This window comes from Crocodylus porosus, unplaced genomic scaffold, assembly GCF_001723895.1.
Source record: "Crocodylus porosus isolate Cpor-Errol unplaced genomic scaffold, CroPor_comp1, whole genome shotgun sequence".
Lineage (NCBI taxonomy): Eukaryota > Metazoa > Chordata > Crocodylia > Crocodylidae > Crocodylus > Crocodylus porosus.
The window spans coordinates 22,067,500-22,080,632 of NW_017728915.1; the positions used below are offsets into that span (position 1 = coordinate 22,067,500).

Consider the following 13,133-nt stretch of genomic DNA (forward strand, 5'->3'; position numbering starts at 1 on the left):
ACCAGCAAAGCTTTAGGCACTTGGTAAATTTTATTATTAAAAACTGAATCCCTTGCGAGAATGTAGTTGTCTCCAGAGTTCGGGTACAGCTGAGTGGAGATTCTGAAGACAGCCATTTTGGACTCAGGTGCCTACAAGAGATTGATTTAATCTTAATACCAACTGAAATATATTAGTTGGTAATATACTGAATTATATACTGAAGCAGTATATAATTATACTGTTTTAGCTGTAGACTTCACCAGCTTCCTGTCCACTTATCTTCCAAAGGGGAAACTTGCCTCAGTGAACAGGGTTAGTAGAAGGGCTACTTAAGTTTCATTAAAACAATATATCTCTTCAAAGCTTATTTTAAAGACTACAGTGGAGTATCCATGGTAGATTGGCTTTTGTTCAGCCCCTGCACATGACAGCTGTGACCTAAATCAATTAGCAGATATCCTAGGATCATTCCTTCAAACAGTGCTGCATACCCAGGCCGTTAGACTTACAGAGAATCTGAGCTTTCGGTTGAACTTGGTCGAAAAAATGTATGTGTGTGTGTGCACGCGCGCGCGTGTGCGTGTATGTGTGTGTGTGTGTGCGCGCACGTGTGTGTGGCAAGCTTACTGATACAGCCTGGACATCCAGGCTTGGAGAATCTCCAGTATGATTGGTGGAGCCCATCCACCAATCAGGTAATGGCAGAGAGGGGCTTGTCCTGCCCCTATCTGGGGTGAGGCAGAGAGCCCCAGACCTGGTTTAAGTCTGCACTCTGCAGGTCTGGCAAAACTTTGGGGGGAAGAGCCTCCAAAAGAATAAAAGGAGCTGTGCGCCCAGCACGCAACAGACATGTTGGGGTTAAGAAGAGCTGAGGAGCAGCTGCCTAGCCGGCAGATGCTGCTGGCAGAAGAGCCCCTACGAACGCCTCTCACTGTACAGGAGCAGCGGATGGCTTCAGCCCCAGCTGATACACAGTGCGACGCACGGGGCGAGACCCTAGGAGCTGCGTGAGACAGTTTGGGTCTCCAGCCACTCGGTGCACACAGCACGGAGCCAGACCCTGGGAGCAAGAGGCTCGGGTCTGCAACCCCTGGCATGCAGCCATGGCTCTGGGTGCACAGAGCCAGCGAGAATCTGGGAGCCAGCCGCAGCAGCTCGAGGTTCTGTCTTCTGGCACGTGGCGGGGAACCCAGTGCAGCAGATGCTATATGGAGGGTCTGGGAGTGGACCGAGCCCTGGAGCCATGCAAAGTGGTCTGGACCTTCAACCCTGAGCAAAAGCCAAAGCCCCCAAAAGCATGCGATGGTGCTCAAGGCTCTGAACAGGGAGTGGCCCAGGGAGAGTCAGAGGCTTATCCAAACAGGGATTCAGTCATCTGAGAGGACAAGGACCCCCACCTGGGCATCGGATTCGTGAGCTGCTGGGGAATAGGGCTCCCACAGGGGAGGTGAAGTCCTTCTTGGCTAAAAAGGGGTTTCTGGAGAGGAGGTCCAGGGAGGGTCCCTCTGAGTTTGTGGCCTGCCTAGGGGGCTTGGTATGAGACCTAAGAGGCAATAAGATCTTCCCTTATGGGTCACTAGAGCGTAATCCAAGCCCTAGGAATGTGGCAGGGCCTTAGGGACCTTTTTAGTGATTTAAGGTTACTTCTACGCTTCTGTGCCTTATAATTTGTGACACTGTGCCTTATATTTTGTGATATTGTATTTTATGTTTTGTGATATATTATCCTGTGCATTGTGTGCTCCTGTATCAGTAAGAAAACTAACATTAGAATGTAAAATCTACATTGAGGTCCTGCTAGGACCCCTCCCCATTACTTACCTGTGTTTACTTGTAACTTACCTGAATCTCAGTTGTGGTCATCCATCTTTGTAGAGAATCGAAGTTATTAGTCCTATATTGTATGTAAATAGCTGTATCAGTTTTATATTAACAGCTTTCATTTAGGGTTCCCTGTAAATGTTAATAAATTTGTATATAGTTTAATATTGTCCTGTCCTGACTCTATAGGGAGTGGGGAGACTGCACTCAGCTTGCTATTCTCTCCCAGAGCACCCCTGTCTGCTGCCAATCCCCTTCAATCAGAAAGGGGAGTACATACCCTGGGTACACCCGGGCTACATATATATGCATATGCCTTTTTACAGATCTGTTCTGGGGTTGGGGCTTATGTGTCATAAGCTTTAAAGCACTGCAGAAGTCTGAAACTCCTTCAAAACTCCTTCTAAGCCATTAGACATGAAAGCTTATGCCATATTTTGCAAGAAAAATAGAATTAGAAGTTCAAGTCTGGTCTTTGTATTAATGTTCTTTGTTTATATACCTCACTAGAACTATTAAATTTTAAATCCAAATTGCTGGATAATGAAAAACGCTTCCTCCTCACACATCTTTGTTTTAATAAATAGGGCCAAAATGTGCCTACCTTGAATTCAGTGAGCTTGCTAGGATGAGTAAATTGAATCAATATACAGTATAATATCAATTTAATATATGTAAGGTATACTGAATTTTTAATCAGCTATATATTTATTGTGGTGAGGAGTAACAAATTATGGTACCAGTAGCACATGCAAGCTTATGGCATTCCATTATTCTTAATTAATAGGTAAGTACAAAGCTTTTTTTTATTTATACTGGAGAAGATCTCACCAATATGGTTGCAAATGTATGTGTAAAAATGGGGAAAATGTGTCTCTTCACTTTCCTATTTTAATAGTAAAAACACTTTTCCTTTCTCTTTAGTTTTCTGCGCTATTTGGTTTGCATCATACTGTTATTCTAATGTGTTTATAAACATATCCTTAATAAAAAATAAGAAATATATGCATGTGCTTAATAAGGAATGTACTTTTTTGTTTGTCAAAAATGTACTAAAAACACCTTGCCTTAAAAGAAAACAACCAAACAAAAAAAAAACCACACCCCCAAACCGAAATATATATATAATAAAAACATGGTAACTACAAGTTCCCAAGATCTCTCTATCTGGAATCTGGTTCATAAAACTATCATTAAAATGATAAATTAGATTATGAGATGAATAGGAGAATAAGTGCAGGCTAAATTATTCATATATTGCTAATCCTTGCATTTTTCCTCTTCCCCTAGCTCCACTGGAAAACAACCTCCTGAGAATCGTTGGTTCACAAGATTTTATTTTACCTTTATACCCTAAAAAGAAGAAACTCACTTTTGATTTCTAGAAGGTAGCACCAACCACAGCAAGTCATTTTTGTCTGTTCAAAAAACATAATAATATAAAAATTATACCTTTCATTTCAGTGGGACTTTTCCTCTGAGGATTTCAAAGCTCCTGAGAAAAATTAAACCAAGATTTCAAAAGATAGGCACTTAAATTTAAGTTTCCAGGATCTGATTTAGATTCCTAAAGAAATCAGCTGATTATCAAAAGCACAAAATACACAGCTTTACTCATTTGGCATTATTGGGAAGTGGTGAGGGCTCAACACTTCTGAATTTTAAACTGCAATATTTTAGGAGCCAAATGTATAGTTTTAAGATGAACTGCAAGCTGCTTTAAGAAAAAAAATAGAAATACTTTTTCAACATAAGGGCATCATGCATTCTGAAATCTTTGTAAAAGTAGCTATTTAACACAGAGTTATTTGGGGGGGAAAGTACCATTTATTTAATTTCTTGATAAATAAAACACTCTTAGTTTCCCCTCATATTCTAAACATATTCTATACATTGCTAACATATTAAGTTGTTATCCTTTCTATCTATAGCAAGCACAAAGATCATTTTCATAGGTCCTTTATAGAATACAGAAGGCAACCTTATTATGGATGATTCAGAGGAGGCTGAAGTATTTAATGCCTTTTGTACTTCAGTCTTCACAAATGGGGGCAGCTACCAGATAAGTACAGTTGGCGGCAAAGATAGGGAAGGAGATAAAGAGCCCAGAGTAATAACAGAACAGGTTAGGGCTTCCTTAGAGAAGCTGGAGGCTTTCAAGTTGGCAGGGCCAGATGGGATGCATCCTAAGGTACAGAAGGAACTGGCTGTAGTAATTTTGGGGCTATTGGCTATCCTCTTTCGAAACTCGTGGAGGTCAGGTGAGGTCTGGGATGAGTGAAAAAGGGCAAATATGAGCACCCATTTTTAAGAAAGGGAAGAAGGAGGATGCAGGGAATTACAAACCAGTCAACCTGACCTTGATACCTGGAAAGATCATGGAATAGGTCATCAAGGAATCTAGGTGTTTTCTTTTGGAAGCACCTGGAGAAGAACAAGGTTATCAGGAACAGATGAATTCACCAAGAGCAAGTTATGCCTGACAGGCATGGGGATAGAATAGTGGATGTCTTATGTGTTTAGCAAGGCTTTTGACACTTTCTCCCAGGACATTCTCATTAACAAACTAAGGAAATACAGAATAGATTAAAATACATATAACTAGTTGGATCCTTGTACTTAGTGAGTAATTATCATTGATCAGTGGCTCAACAGCTCAATGATTGGACAGTAGGGTTGAGCACCTACTTTGCAAATTTGTGGATGACACCAAGTTGGGTGGAATATCAATTTTTCTGGAGGCTTTGGCTAGTATCTAGAATAACCTGGATAGATTGGAGAAATGGTGCACAATCAAACAAATAAAATTCAACAAGGACACATGAACAGTCCTGCATTTGGGATGGAATAATTGCATGCACAAATACAAACTGAGGAATTACTGGCTAGGCTGCCATACTACCGAGAAGGACCTGGGAGTTCAGTAGACCATGGGTTGAGTATGAGCCAAAAGTGTGCTCTTGTTGCAAAAAAAGCCAACAGCTATTGGGCTATATTAACAGGACTGTCACTCACAAATAAAGAAAAATGATTTGTCTACTGTGTTCAGCACTGGTGAAGCCTCATCTGGAGTACTGTGTCTACTTTTGGGCCCTACACTTCAAGGAAGATGTGGACAGTTTGGAAAGAGTCTAGCACAGCACAGAAAAAATGATTAGGAGTCTGGGAAGCAAGACATATGAAGAAAGGCCAAAAAAACCTACAGTTATTTTGTCTGGAGAAGAGAAGGCTGACAGGTGATTTGATAACTTTCTTCAAATACCTGAAAGGCAATTACAGAGAAAATGGAGATGGGCTTTCCTCTGTGACGTTGGCAGGCAGGACTAGGAGCATTGGTCTCGAACTTCAATAGGGGAAATTTAGGTTGGAAATTAGGGGTAACTTTCTGACTATGAGGATGGTCAAACATTGCAACAGACTTCATAGAGAAACATCCTTGGAGGTTTTCAAGAACAGATTAGACAGACACTTAGCTCAGGTGGTTTAGTCAGGGATGCTCCTACCTTGAGCAGGGGGTTGGACTAAAGGCCCCTTCCAGCTTCACTTTCCTATGATTCCTATGTTAATGGAGAGACTGTCATTGCCATGGGGCTATGTATGCTTTGTCACTAGCATACGGAGAATGTAACATAAAGTTTTTAAATGTGAAAACGTATACATTTCCTGAAGCAAACATGAAAATTATGAGGAGGAAAAATTTGGCACTGTACCCTAAATTCTAGCACCAACCATAGGCCCTAAGCTTCTTTCTTCCCCCTGAAGATAGTGAATGAGGTAATAGACTTTTTTAAAAGACCATAACCTCTAAAAACTGTGACCCAGTCTTTATTTAATATTTTATTAATGCCATATTAGACCTGCATCAACAAGAGTGTCTGCTTAAAGACAAAGCACAGTGTGGTCCATAGGTAGTCCAAGAGACATTTGAGTCCCAAAGAGGATAGTTTAGACTGTTCTCTGTTACCTGACTATGTACTGGTTCTTTTTCTATCCCCCTCTTTCTATGTCTTTCTTGATATGCTCATTGGTAATTCAGTAGTTTTCCCATTATGGTACATATACAAACAGCAAGTTTTGTAGCATTTAATTAGGGCTGGTAAGATTTTATCCTTGTTTCTTATTGTTCTTCCGGTTTTAGCCCTGGAGTTCTGTGACAACATTTTTCTTTCTTTTATTGCTGCTTTTTTTCCCCCCAGTTGCCTCCTTGTGACTGCATTGCAGAAGTTGGGGCAGTATTCTGCAGTAACAGAATCACTTAATAGTACTTGATTTTGTACCATCTGGCTATTTCCAGGCATGTCACTGGACTTCATTTCCAATATATTCATGTTCTAGTTTTCTTGAAATACAAGTACAAACTGAACTTTCCAGAAGCTAATAGCAGTACTGACAGTATAACATGCAACCAATGAAGTTTTATGGCACAATCTCATGAAAACAAAAACAAAAAATGAAGGAATTAGTACCTTTGGGTCTCAAGTAAGGATTTCCACAATTCTGAATGTCTGAAATTGGGCAACTATATCATTTAAGTACCTAAAGAAAGTGCCTTCATGTTCAAAAGGCGGCTTCAACAGAAATGCTGGGTGTTTGGCTATCCTGAAAATTGGGAAATTTTTTAATAGGTGCCTAAATATAGATGCAGGATGGATGCCAATTTCCTACTGGCATTTGAAAATGTAGTCTCGAGTCTGTGCTTCCTGTGCATAAGGGAAAGAGTAGAATAACATTGTCTCTGAATTGGATCTACATTCTATTAAACCGGCATTATAAACCTCTGTAATGTATAGTTGTTAGTGTGAATATTTATGCACTTTGGCTGTCATGACAGTCTGTAGGATATAGCGAAAATGTTCATTTCCTTTTAATTGTTCTGAATACCTGAAGTAAGAAAATGGCAGTTCTGAACCTCTAAGGAAGGAGCCCTCTGCCATCAACCAATGATGAACCAGAAGAGCAAATTAAGTGGGCCATAGTTGCATGTATTTTACCACCCTTCCTGTCTGAGTATTTTGGCTGTTTTGCTTATGATTCATTTATGTGTATGATGCCTATGTATCAAAACACTGTTATCCTCATTGTGTGAAGGATGTGCCACAGAATTATATGCCCTGAGTGAATAGTTGCTTTAATGTAACTTCAGTTTTTCACAGCTGGACAGAGGAGAAGAAGGATTTTCTTTTTTGTGGTAAAAAGTAATTGGGATTTTGTGCTACTGAAGATGTAATTGCTATAGGTCTGTATTTGGAGCCTAAGGATCAGGATCTATACTTGGTATGATAGCTGGAGGCAATATAGCAGCCAGGGATGAGGGTAAAATAGTATTGCAGTGCGCAGGTAGAGATGGGGGAGTGCAGTTGTGCAGTTGCTGCTCCCCTCCTTGCCCCCATTCCCCCCCGTTCCTTCTCCACCTAAACTTTAAAACCAACTTCCTAGGAGAGGCAGTATCCTTTCTATTCAGGCAGTGCTGAAGGCATCAGTGGACTTCATAGCTCATTAAAATCTACCTGATTCCTTCTAATCTCTCTTCACTTCACAGGAGTTAACAACCTTATATCCTTTTTAATGGTCTTGATGCCTCAATATTTAAATTATCCTTTCTTCGGTAGTATTGCTGTCTTTTAGCCATTCCTGGTAAAGTCTCTCTTCTGTTTCATATCCTGCAGGTTGTTTTAAGTTCTAGGTGAAAATCTTAACTCAAATGTAAAAACAACTGACACTGAAGTATTAGAGGCACTGTCAAGGTTCTCAGGAAAAGTGGATTTTGTTTTATGAATCTGAATAAGAGATGTACATTTACTATAATGACTACAGGACTAGTGAAACCATATCTTTTGACTATTTGTGCCTAGTTTGTGTTTTTTTAATTTAATATATTATCTAAGAGATTAGTAAACATTCCCATAAAGTTATATTTGTTTTTGCTTTGATCCTAAATTGGGGTGTGAGGCCTCTAGCATATTACTTAAGCATCTAGTTTGTCTTTACTGTTTGTTGTGTTATATGCAGTAATGAGCCACACCATCTTCACCCCCTTTTTCAAAATCCTAGATCCACCCATGGCAGTGAGAGATGGCACAGAATAAGTAAAGTAGTCAGAACCAGTATGATATCTTCACAGAAGCCAGCTATCTGTTACCATAGGGGTTGGAGATGGACCTGTTTGAATATGTTCTTCAGCCCTAGGACTAATCGCTGACAAAAAAAATGCAAGTAGAGGGCATTGAGGAAGATGAGAAGAAATTCCCAAGTGTATGCCATGTTCTTTCCTCTCTTTTTGCTTTATATACAAATTAATTTCAGGGAAGGGAAATATTACCTGTTAAAAGTGTCTATGGAAGTTATCAAATTTCTCCTCAGTATTTGGGTGGGAGTTAGGGCTGTGTGAAACTTTGGTCCCATGTGAGGTTCAGTGGCCAACTCTCCCAATTCAAATTGAATCAGAGGACCCTTTAATCTCTCCAAACTGAATCCAAACCCTCTGAATCGATTCAGAGAGATTCAGAAAGATTTGGAGATTTGGGCATAGAGACAGCTTTAAACGTTTTTTCTACATACCCTTAAGTAGCCGGGACTCATGAATGCTGTGATGATGGGGCGGATGGAGTGTCCCACAGAAGCATGAGGGGCTCCCCATCACATTTGGCAGCAGACTCAGAAGTGGACCATAAGCACTTCTGGTCCACTTCCAGGTCCACTGGAGAGTGTGCTGGGCCCCCTCTCCCCACCCCATGCCCCTCTGGCTTGACAACTGGTGCCTTTTGGGTCAGGGGGCATACCCAGGATCCCCCTGCAGCCAATCACTGCGCCAGCGAGGCACGAGGTGGGGGGCCACGTACTCCCTGGCAGACCTGGAAGTGGACCAGAAGTACTTCCGGTGCATTTCTGGGTTTGCCACCGAGCACATGGAGAGCTCCCCACCCCCCACACATTCCTGTGGGATGCTCACTGCGCCCCAGTATTGCAGCAATCACGAGCCATGCCTGCTACCTCGAAGTATGTAGACAAAACTTTTAAAGCTGTGCCTATGTCCAAATCACCGATTCGCTGAATCAGCATCAAATCTTCAGATTCAGACGAATTGAATCAGGGACAGTGATCCGAATCAACTAATTGAATCACTGTCCCTGGTCCAGGTGAATCTGAATCTGAATCCAATAGGGCCTGCTTCGTACACCCCTAGTAGAAGTGTATGCTCAGGCACTGTATGCTCACTAATTTTAAGAGGATGCCCTCATTTTTTGAACCTGTCCCCTTTGGCAGTCAGGAACACCTGGCAGGAGGGTTACCTTTACAACAATGAATATCACAGGTGTACATATTCTTGTTTAGAAGAGGCTTACTAAGCCATATTTGTTTTTGCGGCAATGGTTGTATTTTACTTAAAGCAACATCAAGTGCAGTAGGTACAATACATGCCCACAGAGTTTTCATTTGCGTATGGTATGGATTACAGAGTCTGGATTAAAGTTTAAAAACAGCTATAGAAATTGATGGAAAACTGATAATTGAAAAATTGGCACAACCTAATTTGCAAAAGGTTATAGCATCACAAGCCCCGCACTTGTGTAGTTCAAAATAGTACACATCTTGTTCCTTTAACTCCAGGTGTATGTGTCTTGCCTATTTCTTGGAAGTGACTGTGTACAGGCAGAACATAATTGGCAGCCTGTGACATCCCTGTCTGCAAGTGTCTCTCTAAATGGAGCATATTTCAGCCTTTATCTAGTGATGGCTGTTACCTGAGAGAAGCCCAGGGCCATCTCAAAGGGCTTGTAGCGGCTAATTGTGCCTGTTAGGACTAGCAATTAGCTGGGGATCTCTTGACTAGGCAGCTCCGACACCCACTAGCTTTCAGCTCTTTTCACTTCCTTTCAGTTAACTAGCTGTGCCTAATAGAAGAGACAAGGGACAGGTAGGCAAGTGTACCGTCACACAGAGGAAGGAAGAACAGGGAAACATACAAAAGCATGAGCGAAAAATAGACATAGAGACATAATAACACATAAAAACATGCTCAGCTTATTACAGAAACAAAACAGCACAGTGACCTATCCCTTATTAATAGGTATCGGGAACTACAACTGGACTATTTGCACAGTTTACATTTTAGCTTTAAGATAACAATAAAATCTAATTACGTATAGGTCATAAAAGAGATCACATACATATGGTGGCTGCTGGTTACCATGGTGCAAACAATGGTTTCAATGGAAACATGAAGCAGAACATCTGAGAATTAAGATAATAAATCAGTTTCATTGAATAATAAAGCCTTGCACTTACCCATTAATTAAGGATAATCGTATGCCATAAGCTTTTGTGTGCTATAAGTAATGTGTTACTCTTTACCATAAATATATAGATGATTAAAAATTCAATACACCTTACAGGTAGTGAATTCATACCATCCTCTGTGTATATTACAAAAGAAAGATGTGAGCATTCTTCTTACACTTATTATTTTTGTAGTGGGGAGAATGTTTCAATTATCCAGCAGAATTTAGGTTTTTGATAGCTACTAGAAGACCTGAGAAAAATCAGCTGCTGTTTCAGATCTTTGTGAAAATCATTAAACATTGTTGAGATCATTCAAAGGCATCTACAATTGTTCATAAAATAGGCCAGATTTGTGTGATGCTTAGTACTGAACTGAGACATCCTTATAAAGCAACATATGATATATACAATACACACTGCTCTTATATTGACCCTTTCATATGATACAACCTAAGGTGCTTTACAATCCATAACAAATGGACCCTAAAACCTCATTGAACTCTATATGCAATTGAGAACAAATGTCTTAAGACTAGCTTTCAGACCTGAAATAATATCTGTCTCATGAACCAAACAAGAGAGAACATTGCAGATCAGCAGGGTGTCAGAACTAAAGGGTCAAGCCCTGAAGTCTTGAGCTTATACCTGGGAATGAATTCATTGCTAGACCAGGACATTCAGAGCAGGGTATTAATACATGTTGTTTCAAAAAGAAAAGGATGTATACATTTATTTGGACTTTCATATTTTTTAAAAGAATATCTCTGAAGATACTTCTTTTGCCACTGCTTTTATAAACACATTCATTTAAGAAACCCATCTATGTAAAATAATAATGCCTAGCTTGAAGCATTTTTCATCCATAGATTTCAAAGAGCTTTTAAATGAAGCTAAATGGCATTATCTTACTGAGACCAAAGGGGAAATGGAGTCACAGAGAATGAAGCAGCTAGTTCAAGATTTTTCAGGAGCCCAATGCAGACCCAGGATTAATAGCCAGGGCTCCTACATCCCACTCCGGTGCTCAGTCCACTAGACCACACAGTCTAAGACTTCCTTCGGACCAAGATAAATGTGCAGCAACATGCACAGGCTTCTTGTTTGTGAATATCAGGAAAAAAGTGACATCAGTTTTGGCAATTTTTATCCTTCAAAATTATTTATTTGCTTTTAATTCTCTGTGTCTCTCTTTTCATCTCAAATTATTTCTTGCCAACCTCTCAGTCTGCCCTTTCAGCTTTCATTTTTTAAAATGTATTTGAGGGGAAATACTGAGTAAGTGGAGTCCTGAATTGCATACAATACATCAATGGTCAGACTGTCTCAGGCTGCCTACTGTAAAATGCACAAAGCTGGCAAACAGATGGGCTGACTAGCTTACTGGACAGAGCATTGGCATTTTACCTCTGGGATCACAGTTTGAGTCCAACTAGAAGCACTAAGAAAAATGAATTTGGTGATGCAAGTTCAGCTCCTCTTGCACAAAGCCATCATACATAATTCAGTAGAATTTTGACTCTTTATTAAATAATCGCCTCTGCTTAGAAGAAGCCTGGCTTGGTTTACATGCAGTTTGAATTCCCTCTTAGCCCTGGTCAAGGTTCTGCCTTCATACTGGAAACTGATACAAGGCAAGGCAGTGGGTGGGGAGCTTGTGCTTGTGTTGCTAACTGCACATTGAACCTTACCAGCAGACAAGAGAATGCAAATCCTTTAATGCTTATCAATACACAAATGGATCTTTCCCAAGGTATTAACCAGAATCCCAGTGACGTAGACTGAAGTGCCTTAAGTCCATGCAATACAGGAAGCAAATTAAAGCCTATTTTGTGAATTTTAAAGGAAGTGCTGGACAAATATTTTTAAAAGAAACAAATCCAAATCTTGTGAATAGAACTTAAATGTGAAACATGACCTTTGGATTTAAGAGCCACAAATTTTCACAGGAAGTAGAAAACACACTGGATGGGGGAACTAAAGAACAGCAGGAACAGATGCCATTATTTGGCACACAGTAGGGAGAGAAGCACAGAAAAGGCAGTCTCCGCAGAAGACATTTTCCTTTAACTCTCTTTGTTTTCTCTTGGGGAGATAAGGGTAGGCACTGCATGAGATTTTCTCCTTACTTCAAAAGGCTGGAGTGGAGGGAGGAGGAGGGGAGTTTAAAAATATTTTAAGAACCTGCTCGTAAAAATGTTCAGTTATCTGTTTTACTACACAAGGATAGCTCAGTTTGTGAAGAGGGAGAAACACTGAACAGAGAGGTTGGGAGGAATTTCTTTAGGTTAATCATAAACATAAACAGCCACTTACTCTCAGGGATGTGAAAACGTGGGAAAGGAAGGGTGTTGAGGGAACAACAAGGGTTCCAGCCTTTATTACTGAAGTGGCGTGTGTTCGTGGTACATTGTCATAAAAATATTGAATGAATATAGTGCTTGTGAAAGGCACTGAATCAACAGCCCTCTGCACAGGGATGTCATCTATAATAGCCATAGAATGAGTACAGCCCAGACACTAGTATACGCGTTTGTCCATTCTTCTGCTAGTGAATCAACCCTTTTCTAGGGGGATTATCTGTAGGACAGAAAGTCAGAGGACATTTCAGGTTTCATACCCATTTGGACTCCAGGCCTGCAAGCATGCAAGTAGCTCACTATAATCTCAATCAGATATCTCATTGATAAAAGCACAACACAGATAAAAACTTCATACTGCTGACTTCACTGGGAGTACTGTACGCTTCATTATTTTTTGCAGAAAAAAAGGCTCTTAATCATTAGTCTTTCTATTGGGGCTGTCAGCAAAGACAATTGGAAGGGTTCCCTTTGCCTGCTATATATCAGGGCTCAACCCACAAATTCATTTTACATAAATCGCCAGCTATCTATCAAATACAATACAAAAGATATTTATTTTTTTTACTTGCACATTTAGAAAATTCTGTATTTGAATTAAAAAACTACCGTATTTTTCGGACCATAAGACGCACTTTTTTCCCCCCAAAAGTGGGGGGAAAACGAGGGTGCGTCTTATGGTCCGAAGGTGTG

The 13,133-nt window shown here is 40.3% G+C and overlaps 1 long non-coding RNA gene across 1 annotated transcript in view; it reads left to right on the plus strand.

Moving 5' to 3' along the window:
- LOC109310577 overlaps positions 1–4,803 on the plus strand; it is a 15,606-nt gene extending 10,803 nt beyond the window's left edge. The window contains exon 3 of the long non-coding RNA XR_002101259.1: positions 3,094–4,803. This is a non-coding gene — a long non-coding RNA (uncharacterized LOC109310577). The remainder of the gene's footprint in view (positions 1–3,093) is intronic.
- Positions 4,804–13,133: the final 8,330 nt, after the last annotated feature.